The following is a 22,113-nucleotide window of genomic DNA, read 5'->3' on the forward strand; positions in this document are numbered from 1 at the left end:
TTAATGTAGTAACTTTACATAAGTTAAAAGTTAAAACAAATTACTTATAAACTTATTCAAATTAGTCTTTAATATATTAAGAATATAAAAAAAATATATTTTTTTTAAAATTTTAGTCAAATGTTTTTATTTATATAATATTATTAAAATATATACATATTAACAAATTCTTTTGAATACTATAATAATCGCTACCATATCTTATTAGGACGATTTGCTAAACTAATAATTAGTGAGAGTTGTCATTTCTTTCTAACATTAAAAATAAAGAGAAAATACTCAATTTGGTCCCTAAAGTTATACTCAAATTTTAATTTAGTTTTTAAAGTTTCAATTGTCTCAATTTAGTCTCTAAATTTTTCAATTGACACTGTGATGAAAATCACTGCAGAGGGACTATCATAATTAAAATTTAAAAAGTTTAGGGACTAAATTGAGGCAATTGAAATTTCAAGAACTAAATTGAAGCTCGAGCGTAATTTCAAGGACCAAACTGAGTATTTTCTCAAGAATAAAAGAAAGAAAATCATTTGAAACAAGACCAAGACCTATTTAAAATGGGCTAAGGACGAGACAACATTTATAGCACAAATATAATAGAGGTTACAGTGGAATGAAAATTATATTTGTGAATATTGAAAATTCGTTATGTGTTTTAGGATAAGAATAATGAGTACAAAATTTGTAATTGGAAAAGTACCACCTAGACAACTGGGTAAACGGGGCAAAGTTAAGAGTACCTTATATTTGATAACTTGATTTTAAATGTGTCCGATGATATTTTATTGAATAAAAAAATAGATATTACCCATGACAAGAGGTTAAAAAGAACCCGCAAAATTTTCATAAGAATGGAAATCCGTTCGTACAAATAAATAGCGGCAGAGATAGGAATAAAGTTATCTCTCTCGTAGGAATCCATCAAATTCTCGTATGCTTTTGCTTAGGTCTTGAAACTCTTTGAAGTAAATTGAGGATGAGTTCCTCGAGGAACTATATCTTAGTAGTGTAAAATTTTACATTGGTTAGGGAGGAAAATGAAACATGTGGATACTATTTTTTTTAGACGCATTTTAATGGATGGATGTAGGGACTTTGTCATTATTTTTACTATTATCCATTTTGGATTCTGTTTCTTTCTCTAATCAATGTGGGACTTTATATACAGCTGTATACGTATGAAGAAACTTTCTTATTAGATACCCAGAGATTATCAACGTGTTTTCTTATATCTCAAGAGTCATTTTCTTACAATTTCGACTATTAAGTATCTTTAACGGATTTGAAATTATTAAAAAATAATTTTGTAAAGGATTGATTAATATTTAGATTCGTCCCTCAAAAATTGTAATAGATTGTGATAGAAAGATGAATACACTAATGAACTAGCACAAATTATCTAGAGAAACTTTGCTAACAAATACCTAACTAAAGCTCTGGCAATTATAATAGAAAAAAAAATCTTCCTTCTATCTAACTGTAACTTTAACCAACACTGTAACTCCAACAAACACACATTTTTTAAATTAGTCTTCTAAAAATTAAAATAATCATATTGATATTGATGAGGATTGATAATGATTATTGATGATTGTAAGTTATGATGATGATAGATTGAATAATAATGAATTGTATGGTTTTGATTTTGGATTAATTGGAATGAAAGTGATAAAATTGAGTCTGAGCATGTTATGGAAAGGATATGGAATTGCATTGAATACCTTTAATGTTGTTTTGGGTATAATAACATTGGTTTTGAATTAAGAGCTTTGGAAATTTATAGGTGTGATACTTTTGGTAAAAATTTGATTTTTGACTAACTTCAGCGGGATATAATATGGCTTTCGAACTCTCAAATTTTGTCAAACTTGTTTCAAATGAAAATTGGGTTCGTGAAGTTTATGACGTTCGAAGAACGGACTAAAAATAATTTTTAACGAAAAAGTCATACGCGTTTGAAGTTTGGTGTCAAAATCTATTTTCTGCAAACTCAACAACTTTTAAAGAAAAAAGGGAGCATGCGTACGCGAGATGTCCACGCGATGCAGGATTTGGGTTCTGCCCAGGCGTTCCGCGTACGCAGAGCATGGCATGCATACACGGACACACCAATTTGGATGCTCGTGTATGCAAGAATGTGCACGCGACGTGAGAATTCTTCGCTGTTTTGTAGCTCACGCACGCGGACCAGGGATTGCGTACGCAAGATGCCCATTTTTTACACCACTCGCGTATGCAGATGGCATGCGTACGCAGAACTCCTGTTTTGGTCAAAAATGAGATTTTCGAACGTTTAACCAATCCTATAACTTTCCAAACCTCTAAAATTACCTTCTAAAGTCTGATACCTAATTTCAAATTATAGGAAGAGGGGTGAACCTAAAGAGGGAGTTACCTGGTAGTGAGGAAAGTTTATGAAGTAATGATTTATGTTTAAAAAGTGCGGAAATGATGAATATGAAATGAATGAAGGCTAACTTGATAATGATTGATTGATATTGAATGATTATATGGCTTATGCACTTTTATTATCAGAGATACGAGTTTCTCTGTGTAGATGCAGTAGCTCATCACCACTTATTCCAGGTTGCGATTCGATACTCTACTGACCCTCTGTCGCAAGATATGACTGGGCACTTTAACTTCGCGGGTTCCCTCATGGGCATGCATATATATATAATTGAGTTTGGAGTTTGACTCCATAGAATATTAGTGAGCTTAGAGTTTGACTCAATAGATATTATTTTTGAGCTTGGGGATGCGCGCACAGAGGGACTCTCCAATGGTTTGCTACCGGGACATATCGGGTCGGCTATATAACTGACAGATGAGACTCATCAGCCGTAAGACAGACATACATCATATGCATTTATATATTTTGCTTGAGTGTGCATTATCTTGGTTTCCCTAATTGTTTAACTATGCTTATCTGCTAATTGTCTATTTGCTGTATTTATATTCTATTTTTCTTTTTCTTACTTGAATTGTATGTGTATTTTTTCTGAGAGACCCCTCTTGGTGGAGGTCTGAGGGGGTTGTTCCACTGGTGATTCGGAGGGATGGAGGAGATAAAAAGTGAAGTGTTAGGTTAAAGTTAGATTTAGAAACTGAATGCCTTAGATAACTTACCTAATTTCTGGTTTAATTGGATCTTTAAGCCGAAATCTAAGTGTCAGAGTTCTAAAAAATGCCTCTAACTTTTTTCGGGACCTTATATATTACCTCCGGTTCTAATTCCATACATATATTATTGTTTTTCAGATGCAAGTCGAGAGATACCTCGTTGAGTGTCTGGAGACTTCCTATGCAAGCGAAGTTTTATTTTGGGATGTTGTATTTTGTACTTATGCTATGTATATATATATATATATATAAATAGATTCTCCTCTGTATATATTTTATATTTGTTCCTCTTAGAGGCTATCTTGGAGAAATAGGTGTTTTGTTTTATGTCGTTGGGATATTTTGGATTGTATATATATGTATTTTGGATTCTCCCAATAGCACATAAACACATACACAGAGAATGCACAGAAGCATAGTCAGTTCGTCCCTCAGGCTCTACAGGAATGAACTGTTCTAATACCATAATGTAACACCCTACCACACAGAGTCTTATGCTTAAGTCATAAAACAGAGGTGGCGAGGTATTACGACCTCAAAAAAAATAAAATTTAGTATATATAGTACTGTGAAAAATGTTTATAACTAGGAGCCTTTGGAGAAAAAGGGGTAAAACAAAATCGTTAAATTGAAAAGCGCAACACTCTGATCGATAACGTAAACGAAGCAGATAAGGTAAGCTAACGCAAAAATATATATACAAGAGAGTGCCAAAAAATACATATATCAAAGCTCAAGACTCAGTTTGCGAAGATAACCGGTCCGAGCATAGAAGTATACATACATATATAAGGGAACGACCCAAAAGAAAACCCAAAATACAGAGTTACAAAACCTGAGTCTCCAAAATAATCTCTAAGAGGAGTCAATACAGTATATATATATATATATATATATATATATATATATATATATATATACTGGAGATAATAAGTATCTAGGCAAGTACATAAAACCAAAATAAAGTTCCGAGAGCTAAGGATCTTTGCTAAAACAGAAGTCTCCAGCATGCCTCAGCGAGGAGCCTCACATCCTGCATCTGAAAACCACAAAATTCGCATGGGTGAGAATCGGAGGTTCTCAGCATGGTAACAGTGCCAAATTATCTAACATATAATGTCTTGGGAAAGCCGAAGGCAATCCTAGACTCCCAAATTCATAATTAAAGCGTATAAACATAACTAAACCATGAAAAATGAAAATAGGCAACTAACTAAGGATCTTCAGTCTAACTAAAACTCTCCTTTCCAAATCCTTCAAACCTTCCAACCGCCACCGGTAATTTAATATCACAAACACAATTATATCAAACAAGGAAATTCACAAGTAGGAAGAAGATATGACAGTTAGACAATTAGCAAGTAATTATGCAGTCAATTAGGCATTCCAAATAAATCACATATAATGCATATGATGTATGCATGTCCTAGTGGCTGATGAGTCTCATCTGTGTCGGTTATAAAGCCAACCCGACAAGTCCTGGTAGCTAACCATTGGACTGTCCCTCTGTCGCGCATCCCCAACTCGAGTTATTCACAAACATAATCATAATTCACATACAACACCCTCACCGGTGTTTATCCACGGGGGCGAGCTCATCCGAAACTTTCACAGTGTCCGGCCACACTTACAACATAGGATCAGTAGAGTATCGAGTCTCAACCTGAAGCACGTGGTGGCTAGCCACTGCTTTCACCCAGAGAAACTCGTATCTCAGATAGGTGGAGTGCAACAATCACAATATCAATTAATCAGCATATCTATGCATTCATTCTCAGCCATAATTCAATATCTATCTCAGCCATCCGGCTTAAAATCGAAATTCATAACCAGCCATACCCATCATCACATACAATCATTCGGTTCATATCATACACAGCACTCCCACCATCCTCCCCAACAACTTATACAATCATTATTGGTCATAATACCTTAATATTTCCCTTTTCTTCATCCACAAGTTACCCCCTTCCTTAGCTTCTTCTTAATTACTAGGCATTCTATATTGATTTAGGACTTAAAGGATGAAAATGACGCTTACAAGCTTGAAATTCAGTTTTAAAAACACCAAAGAAAATTATACTTGCTGGAAAGAGGGTCACGGAAGATTACAAGCTTGTCAGGAAGATGAAACATTTAAAAACAAGGTTTTTATAAGAAAACAGGGCAGTGTGCGTACGCACAGGGGTGTGTGTGCGCACGCCCAGAAGAATTTTAAAAAAGCGTGCGTGCACACAAGTTGTGTGTATGCACAGAAAACAAACTTTTCATTGTTGAGTGCATGCACAGGACGTGCGAACGCCATCAACAGAATACACCTCCCAACGTGTGCGGGCGCACAAGGCTGTGCGCGCGCACAGCTTGCAAGACTTTGTTAGTTGTTGGGTGTGCGCACAGAGCGTGCTAACGCTCCCAGCAGTAGCCACATTCCCGTGTGTGTGTGGGCACAGTTTCAAAAATCCACAGGGTGTGCATGCGCACACAAACCAGAAATCACAAATTCTGCAGCATTCACAAAATTCAGATTTCATGCACCAACTTTCAACGATCATATCTCTTTTACAGAATTTAGATTCCCACAAAATTTAAACAATTTTAAAGCTTGTTAAATTATCTTTTATTTGATACAAAATTCATTAAATTTCAAACACGGTAGCTCAAGATATGATCCGTTGAAGTTCATCAAAAATTCATTTTTACAACAGTTCACAAGCTTCCAATTTTCAAAACATACACTTCCAAATCCTTTTAAAACCAGCCAAAACCTACCAAAATCAACCTCAAGCCTCCTCAACTCCTATTTTTAACATTCTTATTAAATTCACAATCCACCAATCCACCATTTTGACCAATCTCAATCAAATAACTCAATTTTAAACAAAATATCATATCATATATCTTTCCCCATCCCAAGTTCTAACAATACCAATTCCATCAGCCATCAATACATACAATCAATATCATCCTCACCATCAACCTGGTTTCACCTATAATTCAATCTCAACCAATTATTAAGCATATATCAAAATATGCATATCTCTCATACATCATACCATCAAAACATCCAAAATCCACTAATCACATACATAACAACACAATTCATCTCAACCAATGAACAGCATCAATATTTCAAATCCTATCTTAGGGTCTCTAGCCTAAGTTTTCACACTACATTACATTTTAGATACAGGAAACCGAAACCATACCTTGGTCGATTCCCCGCTCAACCTGAAACACTTCAAATATCACTATTTCACAGGCTCTCAAAGCTCCAACACCCTTCAACTAGATTTTCAGCACAAAAGGCCCATTTCCAAGCTTTCCAAGACTTTAATCAAACTCCAACACACATATATACACTACCTATACCACAATATCACATTCAAACATAGCCACTTAATACCCAAACATCATAAACCAATAAATTCTACTAGGGTTGAGAACCTTACCACACCCAAGGATCAAGGAGACAAGATTAAGCCTCTCCTTCAAGCTAGTTGGATCCTATAACATCAAAAGCTCACAAATCTCAACATTTTTATCCATAAATTTCGAAAATCAAGGCTGGAAGAAATGAGATGAGAACGTGGTTTACCTCAAAAACAAAATTGTGAGCTTTGTAGAGCTTGGTGATGTGGTTGCGTGGCTACAAACGGTGCGGCAATCGGAGCTCCAGATCAAAAGATATGGCGATTTGAAGATCAAGTAAGGGTTAGAACTCTGGAAGAGTGTTCTTCCCCCTTTCCTTGCATGTTTCAGCGTGTTTGGCTTTGAGGAAGGGGAGGAAGAGCTGTGTTCTTTTGTTCTAATGGGTTTTTGGGTTGGGCCAAGGGCCCAATACGGGCCCAGTTGGTCTGGTTTGGCCCGTTTGGCCCAATCTTAGCCAAATTCTTTAAAATTAGTGTCGAAATTCTCATCTTAATTTTCTCTATCATATTAAATCATAAAAATATCATTTCTTATTTTCTAGAATAAACTTTAATTTATGGATTAATTAGTCATTAATTAACCGGATTTTACATTCTACCCACCTACATGGGAATTTTGTCCACAAAATTCGAATTCAGTTAAGTGAGAATAGGTGCAGGTAGTCCGTTCGCATCTCTGAATCAAGTTCCCAAGTGTGTTCCTCAATACCAGCACGACTCCAAGCCACTTTGACTAATGAAACCACTTTCCCGCGCAACCGTTTAATACTCATGCCATCAATTCTGACCGGAGTCACCGGTAGAGTCAAATCTACCTTTAACTAGACCGATTCAAGTTCTAACACATGGCTAGAACACAAGCCCTCAACATATCTTCTAGGGTTTGGATCGTCCTCTCGGATTGACCATCTGTTTGAGGATGGTAAGCTGTACTCAAGCTCAAACGGGTTCTAAAAGCCCTCTTAAATGCACCCTAGAACCTCGAAGTGAAACAGGGATCTCAGTCAGAAATTATAGTAGTAGGCACACCATGAAGTCTCACAACCTCCTTTATGTACAAGCGTGCTAACTTCTTAAGAGTATAGTTCATCCGAATGGGTAGAAAGTGAGCCGACTTTGTCAGTCGGTCCACAATCACCCAGACAGCATCAAAACCGGTCCTAGTCCTTGGCAATCCTGACATAAAATCCGTCGCAATGCTCTCCCATTTCCATTGCAGAATCTCCAAGGGTTGCAACATCCCGGAAGGTCTCTGGTGTTCAATCTTCACCTTTTGACAAGTTAAGCACTTTGAGACATATTCCGCCACATCATTCTTCATACCAGGCCACCAAAACATAGCTTTTAGATCGTTGTACATCTTAGTACTCCCCGGGTGAATAGAGAATCCGCTTTTGTGTGCTTCTTTTAAGATATCTTGCCACAAAATCCTAACATCCGGCATAATGATCCTACCCTTGAATCTCCATAACCCATCTTGATCCCATGACACTCTCCACTGCTTCCCTTGCTCAATAGCTGGCAACACCTTCGATAACACGTCATCGTTTTGGTCAGCCTTCAGGAGTTCGGATTTAAAATCACTTAAGATTTGTAATCGAATCAAACACAGAGTTCCAGACACTTCTTGAACACTGATCTTCAGACTCTCGAATGCCTTGAGCAACTTCTCTTCTCGAAGCATCATCCAAGCAGCATACAACAACTTCCGACTTAACGCATCCGCCACAACATTCGCTTTTCCCGAATGGTAATTCAACTCAAAGTCGTAGTCCTTCAGTAACTCCATCCACCTCCTCTGCCGTATATTAAGCTCTTTCTGATCAAAGAGGTATTTCAAGCTCTTGTGATCAGAGAAAACTTGGAACTTAACCCCATAGAGGTAATGTCTCCACACCTTTAGCGCAAACACAACCACAGCAAGTTCCAGGTCGTGCGCCGGGTAATTAACTTCGTGAGGCATACGCCACCACATTCTGGTGCTGCATCAGCACACACCCCAGACCCTTTAGTGCGGCATCACAATACACCTCAAATGGTTCATTCGGCTCAGATAACACCAATACAGGCACGGTGGTTAACTTTTGCTTCAACGCTTGAAAGCTCCCCTCACACTCAGATGTCCAAACAAATGGCGCGTCCTTGCGGGTTAACCTTGTCAATGGCAAAGCTATTTGTAAAAAGCCTTTGATGAATCTCCGATAGTAGCCAGCTAAGCCCAGAAAACTCCTTATCTTAGTTATTGAGGTTGGTCGCCTGGTGCACGAAATTGTGATCTCTAAAACGGCGCCAAAAACTTGGTACGCACGAATGTAATCTCAACTCTTTTTCACAACTCCGCACAACTAACCAGCAAGTGCACTGGGTTGCCCAAGTAATAAACCTTACGTGAGTAAGGGTGGATCCCACGGAGATTGTCGGCTTGAAGCAAGCTATGGTCATCTTGTAAATATCAGTCAGACAGATTCAAATGGTTATGAGGTTTTGATAATTAAAATCATAAATAAAATATAAAATAAGATAGAGATACTTATGTAATTCATTGGTGGGATTTCAGATAAGCGTATGGAGATGCTTTGTTCCTTCTGGATCTCTGCCTTCCTATTGCTTTTATTCAATCATTCATACTCCTTTCCATGGTAAGCTGTATGTTGGGGGATCACCGTTGTCAACGGCTACCGTCCGTCCTCTCAGTGAAAATGGTCCAAATGCGCTGTCACCACACGGCTAATCATCTGTCGGTTCTTCCTCATGTTGGAATAGAATCCATTGATCCTTTTGCGTCTGTCACTACGCCCAACACTCGCGAGTTTGAAGCTCATCACAGTCATCCCATCCCAGATCTTACTCGGAATACCACAGACAAGGTTTAGACTTTTCGAATCTCAAGAATGCTTCCAATTGATTCTAGCTTATACCACGAAGACTCCGATCTTTCGGAATGGAGGCTAAGAGATACACACTCAAGTTATTGCAGATAGAACGGAAATGGTTGTCAGGCACGCGTTCATAGGTGAGAATGATGATGAGTGTCACGGATCATCACATTCATCAGGTTGAAGTGCAAGTGAATATCTTGGAATAAGAATAAGCTTGAATTGAATACAAAAACAATAGTACTTTGCATTAATTCATGAAGAACAGTAGATGATGAGCGGATAATTTATACGCTTTTTGGCATTGTTTTTAGTATGTTTTTAGTAGAATCTAGTTACTTTTAGGGATGTTTTCATTAGTTTTTATGTTAAATTCACATTTCTGGACTTTACTATGAGTTTGTGTGTTTTTCTGTGATTTCAGGTATTTTCTGGCTAAAATTGAGGGACTTGAGCAAAAATCAGATTCAGAGGATTGAAGAAGGACTGCTGATGCTGTTGGATTTTGACCTCCCTGCACTCAAAGTGGATTTTTTGGAGCTACAGAACTCAAAATGGCGCGCTTCCAATTGCGTTGGAAAGTAGACATCCAGGGCTTTCCAGCAATATATAATAGTCCATACTTTGGCCAAGTTTATATGACGAAAAAGGGCGTTGAACGCTGGTTCTATGCTGCAGTCTGGAGTTAAACGCCAGAAACACGTCACAAGCCAGAGTTGAACGCCAGAAAAGGATCCAAACCTGGCGTTCAACTCCAAGAATGACCTTTGCACGTGTAACATTCAAGCTCATCCCAAGAACACACCAAGTGGGCCCCGGAAGTGGATTTATGCATCAATTACTTACTTCTATAAACCCTAGTAGCTAGTTTATTATAAATAGGACATTTTACTATTATATTTGAGATCTTCGGATCATCCTGGATTGTATCTTTTGATCACTTTTAGATCTCTAGACCTCCATGGGAGGCTGGCCACTCGGCCATGCTTACCCTTTATTCACTTATGTATTTTCATATGGTAGAGTTTCTGCACTCTATAGATTAAGGTGTGGAGCTCTACTGTTCCTCAAAGATTAATGCAAAGTACTACTGTTTTTCTATTCAATTCAACTTATTCCGCTTTTAAGATATTCATTCGCACTTCAACCTGAATGTGATGAACGTGACAATCATCATCATTCCTTATGAACGCGTGCCTGACAACCACTTCCGTTCTACCTTAGATTGAATGATTATCTCTTGGATCTCTTAATCAGAATCTTCAAGGTATAAGCTAGATTGATGGTGGCATTCATGAGAGTCCAAAAAGTCTAAACCTTGTCTGTGGTATTCCGAGTAGGACTCTGGGATTGAATGACTGTGACGAACTTCAAACTCGCGAGTGCTGGGTGTAGTGACAGACGCAAAAGGATAATAAATCCTATTCCAGTATGATCGAGAACCTCCAGATGATTAGCCGTGTTGTGACAGAACATTTGAACCATTTTCACAGAGAGGATAGGACGTAGCCATTGATCACGGTAATGCCTCCAGACGATTAGCCATGCAGTGACAGCGCATCGGACCATTTTCCAGAGAGGATCAAAAGTAGCCAGTGACAGAGGTGATGTCCTTACATAAAGCCAGCCATGGAAAGGAGTAGGATTGATTGGATGAAGACAGCAGGAAAGCATAGGTTCAGAGGAACGAAAGAATCTCTATGCGCTAATCTGAAATTCTCACCAATGATTTACATAAGTATTTCTATCCTTATTTTATTATTTACTTTCGAAAACTCCATAACTATTTTATATCCGCCTGACTGAGATCTACAAGGTGACCATAGCTTGCTTCATACCAACAATCTCCGTGGGATCGACCCTTACTCACGTAAGGTTTATTACTTGGACGACCCAATGCACTTGTTGGTTAGTTGTATCGAAGTTGTGAATGAAAAATAATTTATTAAGACGTGCGTACAGAGTTTTTGACGCCGTTGCCTGAGATCACAATTTCGTGCACCAAGTTTTTGGCGCCGTTGCCGGGGATTGTTCGAGTTTGGACAACTGACGGTTCATCGTGTTGCTCAAATTAGGTAATTTTCTTTTTGTTTTATTTTCAAAAAATTTTCAAAAATCTTTCAAAAATTTCTCATCTGTTTTCGAAAATTTTTTTTTCTAAATTATGTTCTTCAGAATTTTTAAGAATGGATTTTAGAGTTTCTTGAAGCATGCTAAAGCCTGGCTGGCTGTAAAGCCATGTCTAAATTCTTTTGGACTGAGGTTTTGGCTTAAAATTGAATGAATTACTCACATGTTCTTGCTGAAGCTTGGCTGGCCATTGGCCATGTCTAGTGTTTTGGACCGGAGCTTTCATTGAAAGCTTGGCTGGCTAGTAAGCCATGTCTAATTCCTGGACTGAAGCTTTAGACTAACATGGCAAGATTCCTGGAATTCATATTAAAAATTTTGGAATCCTTATTTTTTCTTTTACAAATAATTTTCGAAAAAATCCAAAAAAAAATTAGAAAATCATAAAAATCAAAAATATTTTTTGTGTTTCTTGTTTGAGTCTTGAGTCAATTTTTAAGTTTGGTGTCAATTGCATATTCATCTTGCATTTTTCGAAAATTCATGCATTCATAGTGTTCTTCATGATCTTCAAGTTGTTCTTGGTAAGTCTTCTTGTTTGATCTTGATGTTTTCTTGTTTTGCATCTTTTCTTGTTTTTCATGTGCATTTTTGCATCCATAAAGTCTATACATGAAAGATTTCTAAGTTTGGTGTCTTGCATGTTTTCTTTGCATATAAAAATTTTCAAAAATAAGTCTTGATGTTCATCTTGACATTCATAGTGTTCTTGACGTTCATCTTGACATTCATAGCATTCTTGCATGCATTCATTGTTTTGATCTAAAAATTTTTCATGCATTGTATCATTTTCATGTTTTTCTCTCTCATCATAAAAAATTCAAAAAAAATCAAAAAAATATCTTTCCCTCTTTCTTTCTTAAAATTTCGAAAATTAGATTTGACTTTTTCAAAAATTTTTAAAAATCTAGTTTTTATGAGTCAAATCAAATTTTCAATTTAAAAATCTTATCTTTTTCAAAATCTTTTTCAAAAATCAAATCTTTTTCAATTTTCTTAGTTGTTTTCGAAAATTCAAAAAATATTTTTCAAAAATCTTTTTCTTATCTTTATCACATAATTTTCGAAAATAACATCATCAATTAATATTTTGATTCAAAAATTTCAAGTTTGTTACTTGCTTGTTAAGAAAGATTCAAACTTTAAGTTCTAGAATCATATCTTGTGATTTCTTGTGAATCAAGTCATTAATTGTGATTTTAAAAATCAAATCTTTTTCAAAACTAATTTTAATCATATCTTTTCAAAAATATCTCTTTATCTTATCTTTTTCAAAATTTGATTTTAAAATATCTTTTCTAACTTCTTATCTTCTTATCTTTTCAAAATTGATTTTCAAATTTGTTTCAACTAACTAACTAACTTTTTGTTTGTTTCTTATCTTTTTCAAAACTACCTAACTAACTCCCTCTCTCTAATTTTCGAAAATATCTTTCCTCTTTTTCAAAATTTCTTTTTAATTTACTAATTATTTTAATTTTTTATTTTAATTTTCGAAAATTACTAACCTTTTTCAAAAACTATGTTCGAAAATCACTAACTCTTTTTCAAAAATAATTTTTGAAAATTCTCCTTCTCTCTCATCTCCTTCTATTCATTTATTCATCTACTAACACTTCATCTCACCAAAAATCCGAACCCTCTCTCTCTCTGAGTTCAGATTTTCGCTTCTTCTTTTCTTCTACTCACATAAGGGAACCTCTATGCTTGGGCAAAAAGGATCTCTATTATTATTATTTTTCTGTCCCCTCTTTTTCATATGAGCAGGAGCAAAGACAAGAATATTCTTGTTGAAGCAGATCCAGAACCTGAAAGGACTCTGAAGAGGAAACTAAGAGAAGCTAAATTACAACAATCCAGCAAGCACCTTTCAGAAATTTTCGAACAAGAAGAGGAGATGGCAGCCGAAAATAATAATAATGCAAGGAGGATGCTTGGTGACTTCACTGCACCTAACTCCAATTTACATGGAAGAAGCATCTCCATCCCTACCATTGGAGCAAACAATTTTGAGCTAAAACCTCAGCTAGTTTCTCTAATGCAACAAAACTGCAAGTTTCATGGACTTCCATCTGAAGATCCCTTTCAGTTTTTAACTAAATTCTTGCAGATATGTGATACTGTTAAGACTAATGGAGTAGATCCTGAAGTCTACAGGCTCATGCTTTTCCCTTTTGCTGTAAGAGACAGAGCTAGAGTGTGGTTGGACTCTCAACCCAAAGATAGCCTGAACTCTTGGGATAAGCTGGTCACGGCTTTCTTAGCCAAGTTCTTTCCTCCTCAAAAGCTGAGCAAGCTTAAAGTGGATGTTCAAACCTTCAGACAGAAAGAAGGTGAATCCTTCTATGAAGCTTGGGAAAGATACAAGCAGCTGACCAAAAAGTGTCCTTCTGACATGCTTTCAGAATGGACCATCCTGGATATATTCTATGATGGTTTATCTGAGCTATCAAAGATGTCATTGGATACTTCTGCAGGTGGATCCATTCACCTAAAGAAAATGCCTGCAGAAGCTCAAGAACTCATTGACATGGTTGCTAATAACCAGTTCATGTACACTTCTGAGAGGAATCCTGTAAGTAATGGGACGTCTATGAAGAAGGGAGTTCTTGAAATTGATACTCTGAATGCCATATTGGCTCAGAATAGAATATTGACTCAGCAAGTCAATATGATTTCTCAGAGTCTGAATGGAATGCAAGCTGCATCCAACAGTACTCAAGAGGCGCCTTCTGAAGAAGAGGCCTATGATCCTGAGAACCCTGCAATAGCAGAGTTAAATTACTTAGGTGAACCTTATGGAAACACCTATAACTCATCATGGAGAAATCATCCAAATCTCTCATGGAAGGATCAACAAAAGCCTCAACAAGGCTTTAATAATGGTGGAAGATATAGGTTTAACAATAGTAAACCTTTTCCATCATCCACTCAGCAACAGACAGAGAACTCTGAACAAAATACCTCTAATTTAGCAAACTTAGTCTCTGATCTATCTAAGGCCACTATGAGTTTCATGAATGAAACAAGGTCCTCCATTAGAAATTTGGAAGCACAAGTGGGCCAGCTGAGTAAAAGGATCACTGAAATCCCTCCCAATACTCTCCCAAGTAATACAGAAGAAAATCCAAAAGGAGAGTGCAAGGCCATTGACATAACCAAAATGACCGAACCTGTAAGGGAAGGAGAGGACGTGAATCCCAGTGAGGAAGATCTCCTGGGACATCCAGTGATCAATAAGGAGGTTACCTCTGAGGAACCAAAGGAATTTGAGGCTCATCTAGAGACCATAGAGATTCCATTAAACCTCCTTATACCCTTCATGAGCTCTGATGAGTATTCTTCTTCTGAAGAGAATGAGGATGTCACTGAAGAGAAAGTTTCCAAGTATCTTGGTGCAATCATGAAGCTGAATGCCAAATTATTTGGTGTTGAGACTTGGGAAGATGAACCTCCCTTGTTCACCAATGAACTAAGTGATCTGGATCAACTGACAATGCCTCAGAAGAAACAGGATCCTGGAAAGTTCTTACTACCTTGTACCATAGGCACCATGATCTTTGAAAAGGCTCTGTGTGACCTTGGTTCAGGGATAAACCTCATGCCCCTCTCTGTAATAGAGAAACTGGGAATCTTTGGGGTGCAAGCTGCTAAAATCTCATTAGAGATGGCAGACAATTCAAGAAAACAGGCTTATGGACAAGTAGAGGACGTGTTAGTAAAGGTTGAAGGCCTTTACATCCCTGCTGATTTCATAGTCCTAGATACTGGGAAGGATGAGGATGAATCCATCATCCTAGGAAGACCTTTCCTAGCCACAGCAAGAGCTGTGATTGATGTGGACAGAGGAGAATTGATCCTTCAAATAAATGAGGACAACCTTGTGTTTACAACTCAAGGATCTCTCTCTGCATCCATGGGGAGGAAGCATAAAAAGCTTCTCTCAAAGCAGAGTCAAACAAAGCCCACACAATCAAACTCTAAGTTTGGTGTTGGGAAGCCACAAACAAACTCTAAGTTTGGTGTTGAACTCCCATATCCAAACTCTAAGTTTGGTGTTGGGGAGTCTCAACAATGCTCTGAACATCTGTGAGGCTCCATGAGAGCCCACTGTCAAGCTATTGACATTAAAGAAGCGCTTGTTGGGAGGCAACCCAATTTTTATTTATCTAATTTTTATTTTCATTGTTTTTCATGTTTTATTAGGTTCATGATCATGTGGAGTCACAAAATAAATATAAAAATTAAAAACGGAATCAAAAACAGCAGAAGAAAAATCACACCCTGGAGGAGTATCTCACTAGCGTTTAAACGCCAGTAAGAAGCATCTGGCTGGCGTTCAACGCCAGAACAGAGCATGGTTCTGGCGCTGAACGCCCAAAATGGGCAGCATCTGGGCGTTTGAACGCCAGAATTGCACCCTGGAGAAGAGCTGGCGCTGAACGCCCAGAACAAGCATGGTTCTGGCGTTCAACGCCAAAAATGGGCAACAAATGGGCGTTCAACGCCCAGAACAAGCACCAATCTGGCGCTGAACGCCCAGAGTTGTGTGCAAGGGCATTTTGCATGCCTAATTTGGTGCAAGGTTGTAAATCCTTGAACACCTTAGGATCTTTGGATCCCACAGGATCACCTCAGGATCTGTGGACTCCACAGGATCCCCACCTACCTCCACTCACTTCTTCTCACCCCTCTTTCACACAATCCCATAAACACTCTTCCCCAAAACTCTTCACCAATCACCTCAATCTCTCTTCCCTATCACCACTTCACCACTCATATCCATCCACTCTTCCCCATAAACCTACCTCATAAACCCCACCTACCTTCAAAAATTCAAAATCAATTTCCCACCCAAAACCCACCCTTATGGCCAAAACTTACCCCCTCCCTTCCCTATATATAGCCCTCCATTCTTCCTCATTTTCACACAACATAGCCCTCTCTTCTCTTCTTGGCCGAATACACCTCTCCCCCTCTTCTCCATATTTTCTTCTTCTTCTTCTATTATTCTTTCTTCTCTTGCTCGAGGGCGAGTAATATTCTAAGTTTGGTGTGGTAAAAGCATAAGCTTTTTGTTTTTCTATTACCATTGATGGCACCCAAGACCAGAGAATCCTCTAGAAAAAGGAAAGGGAAGACAAAAGCCTCCACCTCCGAGTCATGGGAGATGGAAAGGTTCATCTCCAAAGCCCATCAAGACCACTTCTATGATGTTGTGGCCAAGAAGAAGGTGATCCCCGAGGTCCCTTTCAAGCTCAAGAGAAATGAGTATCCGGAGATCCGACATGAAATCCAAAGAAGAGGTTGGGAAGTTCTAACAAACCCCATCCAACAAGTCGGCATCATAATGGTTCAAGAGTTCTATGCCAATGTATGGATCACTAAGAACCATGATCAAAGTAAGAACCCGAATCCAAAGAATTATGTTACAATGGTTCGGGGGAAATACTTAGATTTTAGTTCGGAGAATGTGAGGTTGGCGTTTAACTTGCCTATGATGCAAAGAGATGAGCGCCCCTACACTAGAAGGGTCAACTTTAATCAAAGGTTGGACCAAGTCCTCATGGACATATGCGTGGAAGGAGCTCAATGGAAGATTGACTCCAAAGGCAAGCCGGTTCAATTAAGAAGACTGGACCTCAAGCCTGTGGCTAGAGGATGGTTGGAGTTCATCCAACGCTCCATCATCCCCACTAGCAACCGATCTGAAGTTACTGTGGATCGGGCCATCATGATCCATAGCATCATGATTGGAGAGGAAGTAGAAGTTCATGAAGTCATCTCCCTTGAACTCTACAAAATAGCCAAAAAGCCCTGTCCTGGGGCAAGGTTAGCTTTTCCTCATCTTATTTGCCATCTATGTTACTCATATGGAGCTTTCATAGAAGGAGACATTTCCATTGAGGAAGAGAAGCCCATCACTAAGAAAAGGATGGAGCAAGCAAGAGAGCCCATTCATGGATCTCAAGAGACGCATGAAGCTCATCACCATGAGATCCCGGAAATGCCTCAAATGCATTTTCCTCCACAAAACTATTGGGAGAAAATCAACACCTCCCTAGGAGAATTAAGTTCCAACATGGGACAACTAAGGGTGGAACATCAAGAGCACTCCATCATCCTTCATGAAATTAGAGAAGATCAAAAAGCAATGAGGGAGGAGCAACAAAGACAAGGAAGAGACATAGAAGAGCTCAAGGACATCATTGGTTCCTCAAGAAGGAAACGCCACCATCACTAAGGTGGACTCATTCCTTGTTCTTAAATTCTCTATTTTTCGTTTTCTCTATGTTAAGTGCTTATCTATGTTTGTGTCTTCTTACATGATCATTAGTAGTTAGTAACTTTGTCTTAAAGTTATAAATGTCCTATGAATCCATCAACTCTCTTAAATGAAAAATGTTTTAATTCAAAAGAACAAGAAGTACATGAGTTTTGAATTTATCCTTGAATTTAGTTTAATTATTTTGATGTGGTGACAATACTTTTTGTTTTCTGAATGAATGATTGAACAGTGCATATGTCTTTTGAAGTTGTTTAAGAATGTTAAATATGTTGGCTCTTGAAAGAATAATGAGAAGGAGACATGTTATTTGATAATCTGAAAAATCATAAAAATGATTCTTGAAGCAAGAAAAAGCAGCAAAGAACAAAGCTTGCAGAAAAAAAAAGAAAAAAAATAGGCGAAAAAAAATAGAAAAAGAAAAAGCAAGCAGAAAAAGCCAAAAGCTCTTAAAACCAAAAGGCAAGAGAAAAAAGCCAATAGCCCTTAAAACCAAAAGGCAAGGGTAATAAAAAGGATCCCAAGGCTTTGAGCATCAGTGGATAGGAGGGCCAAAAGGAATACAATCCTGGCCTAAGCGGCTAAACCAAGCTATCCCTAACCATGTGCTTGTGGCGTGTAGGTGTCAAGTGAAAACTTGAGACTGAGCGGTTAAAGTCAAGGTCCAAAGCAAAAAAAAAAAAAAGAGTGTGCTTAAGAACCCTGGACACCTCTAATTGGGGACTTTAGCAAAGCTGAGTCACAATCTGAAAAGGTTCACCCAGTTATGTGTCTGTGGCATTTATATATCTGGTGGTAATACTGGAAAACAAAGTGCTTAGGGCCACGACCAAGACTCATAAAATAGCTGTGTTCAAGAATCATCATACTGAACTAGGAGAATCAATAACACTATCTGAACTCTGAGTTCCTATAGATGCCAATCATTCTGAACCTCAATGGATAAAGTGAGATGCCAACACTATTCAAGAGGCAAAAAGCTACAAGTCCCGCTCATCTGATTGGAGCTATGTTTCATTGATAGTTTGGAATTTATAGTATATTCTCTTCTTTTTATCCTATTTGATTTTCAGTTGCTTGGGGACAAGCAACAATTTAAGTTTGGTGTTGTGATGAGCGGATATATTATACGCTTTTTGGCATTGTGTTTAGTATGTTTTTAGTAGAATCTAGTTACTTTTAGGGATGTTTTCATTAGTTTTTATGTTAAATTCACATTTCTGGACTTTACTATGAGTTTATGTGTTTTTCTATGATTTCAGGTATTTTCTGGCTGAAATTGAGGGACTTGAGCAAAAATCAGATTCAGAGGATTGAAGAAGGACTGCTGATGCTGTTGGATTCTGACCTCCCTGTACTCAAAGTGGATTTTCTAGAGCTACAGAACTCAAAATGGCGCACTTCCAATTGCGTTGGAAAGTAGACATCCCGGGCTTTCCAGCAATATATAATAGTCCATACTTTGGTCAAGTTTAGATGACGCAAAATGGCGTTGAATGCCGGTTCTACGCTGCAGTCTGGAGTTAAACGCCAGAAACACGTCACAAGCCAGAGTTGAACGCCAGAAAAGGATCCAAACCTGGCGTTCAACTCCAAGAATGACCTCTGCACGTGTAACATTCAAGCTCAGCCCAATCACACACCAAGTGGGCCCCGGAAGTGGATTTATGCATCAATTACTTACTTTTGTAAACCTCAGTAGCTAGTTTATTATAAATAGGACATTTTACTATTGTATTTGAGATCTTCAGATCATCCTGGATTGTATCTTTTGATCACTTTTAGATCTCTAGACCACCATGGGAGGCTGGCCACTCGGCCATGCTTACCCTCTATTCACTTATGTATTTTCATACGGTAGAGTTTCTGCACTCCATAGATTAAGGTGTGGAGCTCTACTGTTCCTCAAAGATTAATGCAAAGTACTACTGTTTTTCTATTCAATTCAACTTTTTCCGCTTCTAAGATATTCATTCGCACTTCAACCTGAATGTGATGAACGTGACAATCATCATCATTCCTTATGAACGCGTGCCTGACAACCACTTCCGTTCTACCTTAGATTGAATGATTATCTCTTAATCAGAATCTTCGTGGTATAAGCTAGATTGATGGCAGCATTCATGAGAGTCCGGAAAGTCTAAACCTTGTCTGTGGTATTCCGAGTAGGACTCTGGGATTGAATGACTGTGACGAACTTTAAACTCGCGAGTGCTGGGCGTAGTGACAGACGCAAAAGGATAGTAAATCCTATTCCAGTATGATCGAGAACCTCCAGATGATTAGCCGTGCTGTGACAGAGCATTTGGACCATTTTCACAGAGAGGATAGGACGCAGCCATTGATCACGGTGATGCCTCCAGACGATTAGCCATGCAGTGACAGCGCATCGGACCATTTTCCAAAGAGGATCAAAAGTAGCCAGTGACAGAGGTGATGTCCTTACATAAAGCCAGCCATGGAAAGGAGTAGGATTGATTGGATGAAGACAGCAGGAAAGCAGAGGTTCAGAGGAACGGAAGCATCTCTATGCGCTTATCTGAAATTCTCACCAATGATTTACATAAGTATTTCTATCCTTATTTTATTATTTACTTTCGAAAACTCCATAACTATTTTATATCCGCCTGACTGAGATCTACAAGGTGACCATAGCTTGCTTCATACCAACAATCTCCGTGGGATCGACCCTTACTCACGTAAGGTTTATTACTTGGACGACCCAGTGCACTTGCTGGTTAGTTGTATCGAAGTTGTGAATGAAAAATAATTTATTAAGACGTGCGTACAGAGTTTTTGACGCCGTTGCCTGAGATCACAATTTCGTGCACCAGTAGAGCTCCACACCTTAATCTATGGGGTGTAGAAACTCCACCGTTGAAAATACATAAGTGATAATGGTGTTCATTGGCTTCGGCCCCAGAGGGGGAACCGGAAGAACCAAGACCTCTAATACAATAGTAAAAGTCCTATGTATACTAAACTAGTTACTAGGGTTTACAGAGATAAGTAAATGATGCAGAAATCCACTTCCGGGACCCACTTGGTGTGTGCTTGGGCTGAGCATTGAGCTTTACACGTGTAAAGGCTTCTCTTGGAGTTAAACGCCAGGCTGCAGCCGGTTTGTGGCGTTTAACTCTGATTTGTAACCTGTTTCTGGCGTTTAACTTCAGAATATGGCAAGAAGTTGGCGTTTGAACGCCAATTTGCATCGTCAAAACTCAGGCAAAGTATCGACTATTATATATTGTTGGAAATCCCTGGATATCTACTTTCCAACGTAATTAAGAGCGTGCCAATTGGGTTTCTGTAGCTCCAGAAAATCTACTTCGAGTGCAGGGAGGTCAGAATCCAACAGCATCTGCAGTCCTTCTTCAGCCTCTGAATCAGATTTTTGCTCAGGTCCCTCAATTTCAGCCAGAAAATACATGAAATCACAGAAAAACACACAAACTTATAGTAAAGTCCAGAAATGTGAATTTTTCTTAAAAACTAATAAAAATATACTGAAAAGTAATTAAAACATACTAAAAACTATGTAAAAACAATGCCAAAAAGTGTATAAATTATGCGCTCATCACAACACCAAACTTAACTTGTTGCTTGTCCCCAAGAAACTGAAAATCAAATAGGATAAAAAGAAGAAAATATACTATAAATTCTAAAATATCAATGAAGCTTAGCTCCAATTAGATGAGCGGGACTAGTAGCTTTTTGCCTCTGAACAGTTTTGGCATCTCACTTTATCCCTTGATGTTCAGAATGATTGGCATCTATAGGAACTCAGAATTCAGATAGTGTTATTGATTCTCCTAGTTCATTGTATTGATTCTTGAACACAGCTACTTTATGAGTCTTGGCCGTGACCCTAAGCACTTTGTTTTCCAGTATTACCACCGGATACATAAATGCCACAGACACATAACTGAGTGAACCATTTCAGATTTGACTCAGCTTTGCTAGAGTCCCCAATTAGAGGTGTCCAGGGTTCTTAAGCACACTCTTTTTTCTTTGGATCATAACTTTAACCGCTCAGTTTCAAGCTTTTCACTTGACACCTTCACGCCACAAGCACATGGTTAAGGACAGCTTGGTTTAGTCGCTTAAGTCAGGATTTTATTCCTTTGGGCCCTCCTATCCATTAATGCTCAAAGCCTTGGATCCTTTTTACCATTGTCTTTTGGTTTAAAGGGCTATTGGCTTTTTGCTCTTGCTTTTGGTTTAAAGAGCTATTGGCTTTTTCTGCTTGCTTTTTCTTTTTCTTTCTCTT

General features: G+C 38.1%; 1 non-coding gene across 1 annotated transcript; it reads right to left on the reverse strand.

The window, feature by feature from the left end:
* Positions 1–13,850: 13,850 nt before the first annotated feature.
* Positions 13,851–13,958, reverse strand: LOC148562514 (small nucleolar RNA R71). The gene has a single exon (XR_015888082.1). It is a non-coding gene; the product is annotated as a small nucleolar RNA R71 (small nucleolar RNA).
* Positions 13,959–22,113: the final 8,155 nt, after the last annotated feature.

Source organism: Arachis ipaensis, chromosome B6 (genome assembly GCF_059453495.1).
Source record: "Arachis ipaensis isolate K30076 ecotype BB chromosome B6, ASM5945349v1, whole genome shotgun sequence".
In the NCBI taxonomy this organism is placed as follows: domain Eukaryota; kingdom Viridiplantae; phylum Streptophyta; class Magnoliopsida; order Fabales; family Fabaceae; genus Arachis; species Arachis ipaensis.